This window comes from Pinus tabuliformis, chromosome 1_2 (genome assembly GCF_031772625.1).
Source record: "Pinus tabuliformis cultivar Carrire ecotype Pingquan chromosome 1_2, CPIR1, whole genome shotgun sequence".
NCBI lineage: Eukaryota > Viridiplantae > Streptophyta > Pinopsida > Pinales > Pinaceae > Pinus > Pinus tabuliformis.
In genome coordinates this window covers 639,116,100-639,128,085 of record NC_142298.1, presented here as the reverse complement: position 1 = coordinate 639,128,085, position 11,986 = coordinate 639,116,100, and the positions used below count along the sequence as shown (strand labels likewise).

The window sequence follows — 11,986 nt, the reverse complement described above, 5'->3', positions numbered from 1 at the left end:
CCTTTGATGAGAATTATATCACAGAAACTTGAGGATATTTTATGTCCTCATTTGACAGATGTTTTCTTCTATGACGATCCCAGTGGATGATGATCTTTTGCTTCTTATAATACTCATGAGGTTTCCTAAGATCTTCCTAATCAGTTGTAATTCCCCACTTAATCTTATCATGCAAATTTTATTAATGTTTAAATTACCTAAAAATATTGACTTATAATTATAAAAAAATATTGGTAAATACCTTCATTTGGGAAACTGTAATTTTTATTTACTGATATAAAATTTATTATTGTTATTATTCAATTCCCAACTTGTCTCCTCAATTTAATCTTGGATAGGATATGGCCTCCTTCCATTATTCCAATTTAAATATCCATATCCCCAAAATGTCCTCTCAAAATCTCCTTGGGAGAAGATATTGTCCTCCCCAATTAATTAGCAAATTAAATATCCATATCATATCGCCGAAATTTCCTCTCACATTTACTTGGGAGAAGATATGTTCCTCCGTAACTAAGTACCAAATTAAATATCCATATCTTATCCCCAATATGTCCTCTCAAATTTACTTGCAATAAGATATGGTCCTCCCTAATTAAGTACCAAATTAAATATCCATATCTTATTCCCAAAATGTCCTCTCAAATTTACTTGGAAGAAGATATGGTCCTCGCCAATTAATTACCAAATTAAATATCCATATCTTGTCCCCAAAATTTCCTCTCAAATTTACTTGGGAGAAGATATGGTAAGAAAAGTCAAATTAAAGGATGAGGGGGTAGTTATGACATTAATGATAGGTGGTTGAGGTGGATGGGAGAAAGAGGCATAAAAGGGGGAGGATGATGAGAGGAGGGGGGGATACTTGGTCTTGGTCTTGGTCTTGGTTTTGGTTTTGGTTGTGGTTTTGGAGGATTTTGTTTTGGGAGGAAGGTGGAGAAAAGAGAAGGGAGAGAAGGAGAGTGTTTGTTCAACTTGGACACACTACACCTAGTTGGACTTGGGCTCGGAGGGCTAGGGAACCTGTGGAGGTTCCCTAGGCTAGGAAATACTTCCTAGTTGGCTAAGAGGTAAATCCAGTCGGGTAGTCAAGAGGAGCATTGAGCTCAGGAGCATCTCAACTAAGTTATTGGAATGGGTATTATCATTCATTTATTTTAGTTATGTAAGTTATTACAAGTTATACATGTTGCAAATAAATTGTTACAAGTTATACATGTTGTAGATTAAATTAATTTATGTTCATGCTTATGATTTTTTATAAACCTGAAATTTTCCTTGTTATGAAAATTAGCGAAATTTATTTGAATGAGTGTAGTAGTTAGTTAGAGGACCATAGGTGGGAGCCTCACAGATGGTATCAAATATTAGATTCAAAATCTGGACCTTGAAGCCTACCTACTAAAGAAAAGAAAAATTGCAATTTCAAATTCAAAATTTGGAGCCTCACACGCCATCAACCATTGAAACTTTTGCTAAAGCAATTTGCGTTGTCCTCTCTACATTTAGCAAAGCTACTTTCTTTGACTTGGTAAGTTGTTCCAAAGCCCTATTGTCTTCTTGCAATTTCATAATCTCTTGCCGGGCAAGTTTAAGTTCTACCTCCACTGGTGCAAGAATAGCTTCAATCGGTGGCATGTCATCATCTTTTTGAGCAACATGCACCCTTAGAAGAGTAGCTTCTGCTACAAATTGTGTAGCCAATGCAGCTTTCTTCTCATCATTTATTTTCTTTATATCAAGGTTCCCATTTTCAAGAAGGATCTCATTAGCCTTCAGTTTTTCGTCCAATTTCCTAAGTTTCTCTGTTGAAAAATTAGCTAGCGCAACCCCCTTCAATGAAGAAATGTGTCTTCATATTTGAGATAACCTTGAAGTAGAAACACAACCTTCATAATTTCCCATCAGTTTAGCAACCCTAAAATTTTCCTTTTCTTCTTTGGCATTTTCAATAACATGATGTATGTTCAACTTTTGGTCCTCAATACTACTCTGTGGTTGCATTAGTTCTTATGAGTTGCTACTAATTGATGTGAGTTTAGAACTTGTTCTGTTATTGGTAACAAGTGAACTCAAACTAAAAGAATTATTTGACTTTTGTAACTGAGAGATCACTTGTGCTCCAACCATATTTTCAAACATCGTAGCAGACTCCTTATGGATCTCTATAAGGCCCACATATAGAATTTTATCCAATCGCCTCTTTGCCACTTGCAATACATACTTCCCAAGAAATGAGTACTTCACCACACACTCGCGGATTTCTTGAGCTCCTTCTATATAGGAGTTATTAATCAATCCCACTACCTAAGTTTGGTGTTTTTGGTCACCTTATGATGCATATCTTTTGTATCTGGCTATTCCATCTCTAGATAATAATGAATAACCTTTTCTTGTATTGAATGCACTATCCTCACCACCATTGATACCAAAATACATGTAATGATTTGCCTCATGTGAAAATCATTCTTGGTCAGGAAAAAAGATCTTCATGCATCCATGGCACTAGATACTTCCATGGCCAAATGTCAATGGTGTTGGCTACTTCAGAAAAATTGTCGTCCTTTCGTCTCAAGCACATAGAAGATGATAAATTTGAATGAATCAAAAACCTGGATGCAACCTCCACAGAAAACTCGTAACTGCTAAACACTTGATCCACCGGACCGTGCAAAACTGTTGCAACAGATGTTTTCACTTTTGGCAGCTTTTACAAGATGTTGTAGTCATCATGGGTTACCAACAACTTGCATTCGGGTTTGCTTGGATCAAACCGAAGTTTGTCATAGGACCGTGGGCACTCCTGATTATGATGACATAGGTTTCGCAAAAAGATTCATAGGCTTGACATACAACTTTTCACATACAGCTAAATGAACATTCATTATTTTCACAGAACCCCATAATCAAAATCCATTTGAGACAGCTAGACAGGGTGTTGGTGCAGGTGTGGGTACTGGTGCAAGATAATGCATAAGGGTTCAAAAATATAGTGCCTTTATCAAGATTAAAGTTACCAGATTGAAATAACCAAAGAGTGAGGATTGACTAGTTATCTCAAAAAAAAACTCACAAGCTAAATGAGGAAACTTCAAATAAAAACACTAAATTTCAGGAGATGCGTATATGGGCTGAAAGAGAATGATTGGGAGGGAAATAATGAATATGGAAGTAGTCTTCAAGAGGAAGAGTGGTACAATATAGAGGCTTACTATGAGGGAGAAGAGGAGGATGAGGAAGAGGAGGACAGAAGCCTTGATTTACTGGCTAGATTTATGCATCATATGTTTAAGAAGATTTCCAGAAATGCCAGAAAAAACTACAAAGAAAGCTTTGCCTTCATCTATCTCCCCAAAACTGGTATGCCATTCCTCTTCCATCCCTATGAAGAAAAGCTTAAATAATTCTTAGGATAATATTTTTCGTTCTAGACTGTTTGATGTGATAAGTTTGTTTTTTGGCTTTCTAGTGATCTTGAATAGCATTAGCTAGTTATAAATCTGTGTTTCACCCTGGTTTGGCAAGTGGGCACGGACCAACTTACCTTCTGTTAGAACTCTCTACAGAACTGCAAGAAATGAATATGATGTTTGATAACTAGAATAGAGCATGTTGCATCCTGTTATTAATTACTTGTATTAAAGGTTGGGCAGACATATGATGGTTTGAATGCTAAGCTAGAATATTGTAAAGAGTGAAGTTTGTTTTATTGTTGGAAATTGATTATTAAATCAGAGTACACTTTTTACTTCATTGCTAGAATTCTCTTGGCTTACCATATAGCAAGCAAATCAAACAGTGAAACCATATTTGCACAAGTCCATCTCATTCATCATGGTGAATTCACATTGAAGGCATGATCTTAGCCTATTTATGACTAACAAAGACATTTATTTCCATAGTAAGCATTCGTGTTGATGAGATGGATTTTCCATAGGTCTACCATTTATGAATCGATACTTTTGAGAAGAACATAGTAAAATTTTCACATTCTTCTGTTGTGTGATTGTATTCAATTTTGTGAGGAATCAACTGAATAGTTAGAGGTGAATGGAGAGTTGGCTCTGCAATCTGAACTAGGGTTTGTGTTAGGGTTTTGTCGATGGTAACCATGGTGAGATGTGGAGGAGGGATTTTTGCTCCCTGCTACAGTCAAGTAGCTACGAATAGAAGCAAGGGAGCTGGATTGCATCACTTTAGGAAACCAATGGATGTGGCAGCTGAGCCTATTAACACAGAAAAACCAGAAAATATCAGACCTCATGGACAGGAAAAGAATCATGAGGAAGTTAGTAGGGAGAAGAGGACAAGGGGTAGCAGTCAGAAAGTCACTCCTTTGGGTGAAACAGGGGTCTGTAAACCCAAGTTGACTATTATTCCTCAGGTTGTTTTAAGTGACCCAGCACTATAGGTGCATAGAGATCACATGGCAAAATACGTGGTTATATGCAAATTTATGGGGATTTGGCTGATGGAGAAGGCTTTGCACGCATGGACAAGGAACCACTGGAAACCAAAGGGAGAAATAAATCTTCACCTTGGGTCCAAGGGCTTCTTTACGGTGGTGTTCACAAGCTTACAGGATAAAGACAGAGTGTTCGAGGGAGGACCCTATTTTTACACTACTGTAGGCCTTTACATGCGACCATGGGTGATGAATTTTGTCCCAGAACAAGAAACGTTCACATCGGTACTAGTATGGATAAGACTTTACTCCCTTCCTTTATATTATTGGCTTCTGGAGTCTCTAAAGGATATCAGAAACAAGCTAGGGCATTTCATAAAGATATCAGATGCGACTCTAAGAGGAAAATACACTTCCTTTGCCCGGATATGTGTGGAAATGGACTTATCTGGGGCACTTCCAGATGAGATCATTTTAGAAGTGTATGATGAAGAATGGGTGCAGGTGGTGGACTATGAACACATCCCATTTAGGTGTCGTAAGTGCAATGAACACGGACACCTATACAGAGATTGCCCATTAAACAAACTGGAGAGAAACATGAAAAACACCACAGGAAAATATCTTGAGGGTTTTACTAAGGTTGGGGGTAAAGGGAAAGGAGGAAAGCGGTACCAAAAGAAAATTAACAAGGACGGGAAACTGAGCCATAATAGTTTCAAGATCTTAGAAGAAGAAGTCGGAAACAACGGGACAAACTAGGAATCAGAGAATAATCCCACTAAGAAGGAAATGGATGCTAGCATGGAGGATATACCAGAGAACAGCCAACAAAAGGATGATCTACCGAGAATTATGGAGCTCAGTAGGGACCATGAGATGACCCCAAGTGAGGCTGGAATAGAGGACCATGAAGTGCAGGAGATTCTAGAGGGGAGAATTTAGATCTAGAAAAGTTTCTGGAGCAGGGAATCACCAAAGGGGTTGACTCCCTGCCAAAAGAGGAGTTTGACAGGGTTCAACATGTCTTCCTATGGAGATCCCAATCGAAGGGTTCTGGAGTCAAAAGCAACCATGATATCCAAGAGAACAGAGGGGTGAAAACGATGGAGGAAACCCCTGGACATTCTTCTAAAAACCCAGGTAGGAAAACAGGAAGAAAGAGACAGAATGAGCTACTAACCGAATGTGGGAAACTCGTGATTAAATCAGGTAAGATGAGAGATCTTACTAGTTACTCCTTTACAAACCTTTCTTAATGAAGCTTACAACCTAGAAGATTAGGGGTCTAGGAGGTAAAAGGAAACAAAGAAATCTTAGTAGTAGAATAAAAGAAGAAAAACCAAATATGATTTTTATTCAGGAAACAAAGTGTTCAATGGACAAGATCATAGAGATACATAGCAAATGGTTAATCAAGTATGAGTATCTAGAGGTTAAAGAAGACAACTCAACGGGGGGATTCTTACACTTTGGGACCCCAGAAACTTGGAATCCTAGATGTTGAAGCGTCCAAGAACTATTTATCTTTGGTGTTTCAAACTTTGGGTGATAAGGAGATCTACATGATCACAAACATCTATGGTCCTCAAAATCTAGAAGAGAAACTCAAGCTTCTCACCTCCCTTGAGGAGCTAAGAGAGATATATCTTGATATGCCCTAGATTCTAGTAGGGGATTTTAATATGATCAGATCTCTTACAGAGAAAAAATGCGGTACCAGAATACTAGGCAGAGACTCCATTGCCTTCCAAAACTTCATAAATAACATGGGGCTAGTGGATAATGAAACAATAAATGGCACTTTCACCTGGAACAATAAGAGCGGAGGGGCTTCTCAAGTTGCTTCTAAACTAGATAGATTAATAATCTCAGAGGACCTCCTTATCACAGGCCTTGACATGTCAGCTTCAATCCTTCCCTTTGGAGGCTCGGACCACTGGCCTATCCAGCTTGAAGCCACTTTTATGGGTACACCGAGGAACAAACCTTTTAGGTTTGAAAATGTCTGGCTCTCTCACCCTAACTTCACCAGCAATATTGAAAAATGGTGGATGGAAGATATGCCCGTTCAAGGAACTAAAATCTTCATGTTGCAATAGAGACTTAAACACATCAAATCTAGGCTTAAAGATTGGAACAAAAAAGAGTTTGGTAATATTTTTAAAGCCAAAAGAGAAGTTGAGCAAAAACTCCAGGGGATTAATCAGATCATCATCACAGATGGTTTTACCGAGGAATGGAAAACTCAAGCCGACTCTCTTCAGAAGGAATGGTAAGATAGGTGTGTGCAAGAGGAGATTTTCTGGAGACAGAAATCAAGGGTGTAGTGGATTAGAGAAGGGGAAAGAAACATGAATCTTTTTCATAAATCAACCTTGGATCACAGATCACATAACAGAATTTCAAAACTCATAGATTCTTAAGGGAAAGAGCTCGTCTCCCACAAAGAAATAGAATCTGTCCTAGTTCAACACTTCCTTAGCATAGCAGAGGAGCCCCTCGTCGACATATCTTGGTTCATTAATAATTTCACAAAGTACATTCCTAAGCTTGTAACCAGGGAAGACAACCACAATCTTAACAAGCCAGTGTCTGAAGAGGAGGTCAGTGAAGTTATCAATGATATGCAAAAATGGGAAAGCTTCTGGCCTGGATGGGTTCAATGTGGACTTCTTCAAAACATGCTGGAAAACAGTTAAACAAGATATCCTTGATGTTGTGGAAGACTCAAGAAGATCCAAAATGGTTTTGAAGGCTCTTAATGCCTCTTTCATACCTTTGATTCCAAAGCAGGAAAAATCTATGACACTGGACAGATTCAGACCCATAGCTTTATGTAATGTGGTGTACAAAATTATTTCCAAAGTGATCGCTAACATACTCAAGCCCCTTCTTCCAGCTCTTATCTCAAAGGAGAAAACTGGTTATGTGGAAGGAAGACAGATTCTCAATAACATCATACAAGCTCATGAGGTGGTACACTCTCTTAAGAGCAATAAGCAAGCTAGTATGATCATACAACTTGGCCTAGTGAAAGCTTATGATAAGCTAAGCTAGTCTTATATCAGGGTAGTGCTAAGAGCTTATGGTTTCAACTACAACTTGATAAGATGGGTTATGACCCTTGTATCCACAGCTAGTTTTTCAATCTTGCTTAATGGCTCTCCCTCTAGAACCTTTATGCCTTCTAAGGGTCCCAACAAGGGGATGCACTCTCCCCCTTCCTCTTTGTTCTCATGATGGAAGGGCTAGGCAGAGTGATCAAAATGAAAAATTCTGAAGGAAGAATCCAAGATCTTAAACTTACCCTGGATGGTGCTGCTTCTACTCATCAACAATTTGTGGATGAAACTATGTTGCAGGGTATTCCCATGGTCAGGGAAGCTAAATCTTTCAAACAAATCTTGAACGACTTTGCTATGGTTGTTGGTACAGAGGTAAGCCTTGACAAATCAAAGGTTTTCTTTTTTAACACTAACATTGCTATTCATAGGAACCTCACCATAATTCTTGGATTTCAAACAGATCAGTTACCTTCCAAATACCTTGGAATGCCTCTTACAGACAAACCTCTAAGCAAGGGAGTGTGGGAGCTAGTAACTAACAAACTTCAAGACAAGTTAGGAAATGGATATGTAGGTCTTTGAATTTGGTAGGGAGTCTTGTGCTTACAAAGGTTGTCCTACAGGATATTCCCATTTTCATATTTTCAGCTCTTCCTGCTTTAAAGGAGTTATGCAACAGATCAGGAATATTCAAAGAGATTTTCTTTGGGGAAAAGGGGAAGAGAAAAAGAAGTAGGCTTTGGTAGCTTGAGATAAGCTCTGCAAACCTAAGGCCCATGGTTGTTTGGGGCTTCATGACCCTGAAACCCTCAGTAGAGTTTCGGGTGCAAAACTTTGGTGGAGGTGGCTTAAGGAATCGACAACCCCTTGGGCCAAGCTTTAGAAATAGAAATATGCAAATAATTGGTAGGAGAGGGATCATATCTGAATGTCAGGGTTCATTAAGGGCTCCCACATTTGGAACCTTGCTTGGGAAAATAGAGTTATTTTCCAGTAGCATAGTTTCTGGGAGATCCGAGCTGGGAACCTAGCACAATTTTGGGAGGATAACTGGCAGCAGGAACCAAACTTGTTTAGGGAAGAACTAACCGCTCTCAAGAATGACACTGACAACAAAGGTTTACATATGGTAAGTGACTTCTGGGATCAATTAAGGAACAATGGTAAATGGAGAATATGGAAGGATATGGGTTCTAGTGAAGAGAGCCCTTTGAAGGCCCAATCAGACTCTCTTGCTCTAGACTTGGAACAGAGGAATATTTTGGTATCATCCTTGCCTAACCAATTGAGATGGGGAAGAAACACAGAAGGAAACTTTAAACTCAAAGAAGCTAAACGAATGGCCATAGGGTTTGATTATCAAAACCCCGATAAGGTATGGAAGGACCTTTGGCAGAACCCGCATTGGATGAAAATAAAGTTGTTTATGTGGTTGCTTCAACAAAAGAAAATTCTAACTTGGGAAAATCCTCTAAAAAGGGGTTTTGTTGGCCCATCCAAATGCCATCTATATGGCTTACAAGAGGAGATAATGGAACACTTACTCAACCTCTGCCCATTCACCTCCACCTTGTGGGATTGGATGGCCTCAGCCTTCAGGCAAACTGACAAGGATAGACTCAGCATCACCAACACTTTGAAGAATTGGAGGAAAGACTTCTCAGGAAATGAAATCATCAACAAAGCTTGGACTCTGGTTCCAGGCTTTATGATCTGGGATGTCTGGAAAGAACGCAATGCAATATTTTCAAGAACAAAACTAGCTTGACCTAGAACATCATTGCAAAAATATTATGACAGCTCAAAGACACTGTTGGAGCCCTTCTGTCGATACCTCCTAAGGACCCTCCTTTGCCCTGGGATGCTCGCAAAATGCTATAGTTGGGTCTCCATTCGCTAGTTCCCCAGGGCATAAATAAGGGTGTGAGCCAAATAATTGTTGGTAAAGACTTCTGGCATCCTCCTCCTCATGGTTTTTTGAAAATCAATATAGACGGAGCCTCTAAGGGCAACCCAGGGATGGAGAGATTTGGTGGGTCATAAGAGATGAGCAGGGGCACATAAAGGATATCTTTAATAGTCATTTGGGGATTGCCACTAATAACATGGTGGAGCTCATGGCCTTAGAGCAGTGCTTGGAAATCCTGATCGAGTCAAATTTACACAACGCCATCATTGAGGCAGACTCTGAATTGGTAATTAATGAGGCCAAGAATATATGTAATGGAACGGCACCTGGAAAAGTTTCGAAACATTGGCAGCTATTGGAGGCATTTTAGTGTATTCATTCCCACTTGTGAACCCTGAGAACGGTCAGCTTCGTTCATGTGCGAAGAAAAGCTAATATGCTAGCTGATAGTCTAGCGAATGAAGGAGTGATTTGCAAGGAAAGTTATAGTAGGTATGCTTGGGATTTAACACCCTCGGGGAAATTGCGTGATGATTGTCAAAGACAGGCATCCAAAGACATGGAGCACTTCCAGACCATGAGGAATGAGCAGAAGGAAGACTAATCTAAGCAGGAGAGAGTGGAAGCAGAAGTCAATCATAACCATTGATCCCATAAAGAATGCTTAAGATAGAGCTAATTACAGGGGAGGAGTGCTTGGTAAATAGTGAGCTAGTTGGAAGGCTGCTGACCATAGATTTTGATGGCCTTCATCATTGAATGGCTATCGGGTTGGAAAATAATCGAAGGTTAAGTCCTCAAGCGGACCCGAAGATTTATAGATCAGTGGTCTATAATCTTTATCAAATCCGTAAAGAGGGTAAAGATTGAGCTAGTTTTCGATCTGATACCTCGGAAGACCATCAGATCAATAGGGGCTTGATCATATGGATATCAGGTTTTAAAAGTGATCAGAGGTTAAGTCTTAGACCATACCCGAAATTTTATAAACCAATGGCTTATAATCCTTTTTGGATCCGTGATATGGGTAAGAGGTGCGCATGTTGCCGGGGCGATATCATTAATGATCGTCGGATCTTACGAGATCTTAATCAAAAGGATATGGGATTTCAGCATGGGAGGAGGTTAAGTCCAAGAACGGACCCAAAGTTTTATACATTAACAGTTTATTTTCTTTGTCGGCTCCATAAAGTGGGTAAGTATCGCGTAAGTTTCTGATGTGATTTCTTTAAGGACCGTTGGATCACTAGGGTTCTTATCAAATGGCTATTGGGTTGGATAATGGTCGGAGGTTTATGTGTAAGCTTTATGTGTGAGGTTTCAGGTTTTGTATCGTATTTTGTTGACCTTGTTGATGATTAATCATCAATGGGTTTGTCTCTTGCTAGTCTTTACACTTGTGAAGACATGTAACATATGTATTCTTTCTTGCGGTAAATTGAAGGCTCCACTCTTACTTGACCAAAAACAAGATTGTATCCAATTTTGCATTTCACACACCAATAATTAATAACAAGTTGGTGGAAGCGTATGGTATATAAAAACAAAGTAGGAATATACAAAATTCAAACATAACTTGTTTTGCAAGAGGGATGTACACACAAATGTTGCAAAACTTAGCTAGGCAAAGTATTCATCCACGCTGGAATGTAAGAGTTCAACTAGTACTCCACAAAACTCAATAACAAATTGTTCAAAATGATTGCTTTTCTTTTCCTTTTTGTGGCATTTATATTCGACATCAACAAGTTTTCCAATTTCTTGAAACTTACCCTCTAAGGCAGCAAATAATATGGCCTTTATTCTCACGTCAACCTCTGACTTGTGAGTAGTCACAAGTACTGACTCTCACTCATTGCTAGCAAGTTGGAGATGCTGGTTGAGAGTCACAAATCAGGGACAACTGGGTGAGGAAGATTTCTCAAAGGCCAAGGCCCTCCCCATAGTTCACAAATAGGTGAAGTCCATTGCTCAAATGCTAAGTCCCACCCTAACGACTTTGAATTTGAGACGCGAGACCTGGTGTCAAAATGTACATGCAGCACTTAGTAACTGCTTACACTTGGAGGATGTGCACCAGCCACTTAGACCCCTATATTTATCCTTAGAGAAGTCCCTAATTCCAATATTTACTTATCTTGATAAGCACTTGGTTGGCACCTCCTAGAATAGAGCACTATGAATGTAACCTCCACATGCCTTGAGATAAGGTAGAACTTACACATATCAGTGGAAATTCCCTGCTATGAATTCTCTGCTGGAACATTTGGCTTGTATACATAGTACTTTTTCTTTCTTCTATATCAGCCTAGAATGAAAATACAGTTTTAATAGGGAAAAGTCTCATAATCAAACTTTAATTCATTCTGAACTCTCTTACATTTAAGTATTTAATGCCTACATTTAAAAGTACAATCCATCAAGGTCATCTTTTTGATGTCAAAAAGAGCAATAGTTTTTCAAAACATCAAGTGCATCCAAAATCTCTGGTCAAGACAAGATACATGTGCCTCAAATAGATGGTGATGATGAGAGAAAACTCCAAATAGAAGCGCATGCTAGACTAATGAATTATGACCTTAAATTGTAAGATAAAAACCATTC

General features: G+C 39.0%; 1 pseudogene; it reads right to left on the bottom strand.

Annotated features, from left to right (window-relative positions):
• Nucleotides 1-1,446: 1,446 nt before the first annotated feature.
• On the bottom strand, nt 1,447-2,830 carry LOC149207270 (protein-tyrosine sulfotransferase-like; annotated as a pseudogene).
• Nucleotides 2,831-11,986: the final 9,156 nt, after the last annotated feature.